A 2,333-nucleotide genomic window follows, 5' to 3' on the forward strand; every position below is an offset into this window, starting at 1 on the left:
TCTGCGGGTGGGTACTGCGGAGTAATGAGGTCCTATATATATATATATATATAATATGAGTACTGCCCTCGTGTCTGGGGCCTAGAGGATCATAATCCCTCCCGATATGAACAAGGTTACCAGGCTGTGACGAGATGTTTTCCACCCCAAATGGGGCAGGAGGAGTAAGTGATAGAGAAGATGGACGTGTGAGTGGTAAGTGATAGAGAAGATGGACGTGTGAGTGGTAAGTGATAGAGAAGATGGACGTGTGAGTGGTAAGTGATAGAGAAGATGGACGTGTGAGTGGTAAGTGATAGAGAAGATGGACGTGTGAGTGGTAAGTGATACAGAAGATGGAGGAACACCTGCAAGCTCTGACAGGTGTGTAGTCACCGGGTGGCGCTACTTCCCCAGCACTGTGAGCCCAAGACGTCCACAACCTCATAGGCTTTGAGAGCAGTACTCAGAGTTAAGCACCCCCTCGATGTGTGTGAAGCCGCATTTGGCCATTTTCCGGTTGGATTTCAACTTAGGGAGACTACATCTGATTTCCATAGATGTTGGGGAGCAATTTGCATATATTTTTCAGTAATGACCCCACCCAAACCCCTGTTTTTACTGGGAGAGTCCCGATTAAGATCGTTGGAAGAAAGGGGGAGCATTTTTTGGGACCCTCCCACTCCTGTCCACCCTAGCAGAGCGGTTTCGGGGGTTCACCTTCCACTTTAGGAGAAACTTGGCTAATTTGCATATTAGTCTAATATGTTAATGAGAGAAAGGGTGACATTTTCAGAGTTAGGGAGAACCGCTTCTAATTTACATAATTATTATAAATTATGTTAATGAGGTCAGTTTTTTTTTCTATTCACGGAGACCTTGCGACCCTGAACAGGGACTGCGCCCTCTATAGGCGGAGGCTGTAATAGAAGGATCCCCCCCTCCACCACACTTTACCACCGCAATGGTACATCCTGAAGGCCTTCCTTCGACGTGAACAGGGACTGCGCCCTCTACAGGAAGAGGCCCTAATAGGAGGACCCCCCACCACACACTTTACTACCGGACTGAACGTTTATCTGTACATCCTGAAGGCCTTCCTTCACCCTGAACAGAGACTGCGCCCTCTATAGGTGGAGGCCATAATAGGAGGACCCCCCCCCCACCACACACTTTATGTTTTCTATACATCCTGAAGGCCTTCCTTCGACCCTACAACTAGGTTTGATCAATGGGTCTCCTTGAGGTTTGTATATTGGGGAGCGCGTAACCTTCAGGTGGATACATAAGTCCTTTTCGGCTTATATTGCCCCGCGTGTCCTTATAGACTTAGGTGACCCCACTTCCCGATGATCAGTCCTTCTTGATGAGGACCTCCATCTTCATCCAGCATTATGCCTGGGTTGCCATAGTCCCCGTGTTTAGACAACATCGTCCATCTTTATTATAGAGATGATGTGCCATCCACCTTGGCTGATATTCTGGGCGGCGGATATTCCGGGAAGTGGTTGGCCGCCGTCAGGGTGGAGGAGGGAAAGTGATCGATGATATAATGGGAATGGTTTGGCCAACAATCAGGAATGTTCCATCTCATCCTAATAGTTAGAATTCGGGGAGAACGGATCCTCTTCACGTTATCGTTGTTCCTGTGAGAGTCCGCTCCGCGGTCAAGGTGCCCGAACCTCGGACACGGCCCGGACTTGTGTTTTGACGTCTCCAAAATGAGGGATGCACCGATGCCAGGATTGGTATCGGTGCCAAGTATTTGGGCAAGTGCTCGGCCATATGCTCCGATGCCGAGCCCGATACCTCGGCTTCCTGTATCAGGAGTCATTACACGCCGCCTGGCTACTAAGGCTCATTGCCATGGGGATCGGTTGGTCCTCTACTAAGGCTCATTGCCATGGGGATCGGTTGGTCCTCTAAGGCTCATTGCCATGGGGATTGGTTGGTCCTCTACTAAGGCTCATTGCCATGAGGATTGGTTGGTCCTCTACTAAGGCTCATTGCCATGGGGATCGGTTGGTCCTCTAAGGCTCATTGCCATGGGGATTGGTTGGTCCTCTACTAAGGCTCATTGCCATGAGGATTGGTTGGTCCTCTACTAAGGCTCATTGCCATGGGGATCGGTTGGTCATCTGACACCATATTGATAACACAAGGGGTGAGCGGGGGGGGAGGAGCTTCTGGACCACGACTTTCCTGCCATTGAAAAGAAGCAACGCTTGGGCCTCATGGCTCAGCTTTTGGCGCCGCTTCACAAGAACAGGGGCCCTCCAGAGGGACCCCGGAATGGGAAACCCAAATGAATGGAGACTAAGAAAGAACTCAAGGTAACCATCTCAAGGGTCCAA

The sequence above is a fragment of the Nanorana parkeri genome, unplaced genomic scaffold, assembly GCF_000935625.1.
Source record: "Nanorana parkeri isolate BGI_ZX_2015 unplaced genomic scaffold, ASM93562v1 scaffold2187, whole genome shotgun sequence".
In the NCBI taxonomy this organism is placed as follows: domain Eukaryota; kingdom Metazoa; phylum Chordata; class Amphibia; order Anura; family Dicroglossidae; genus Nanorana; species Nanorana parkeri.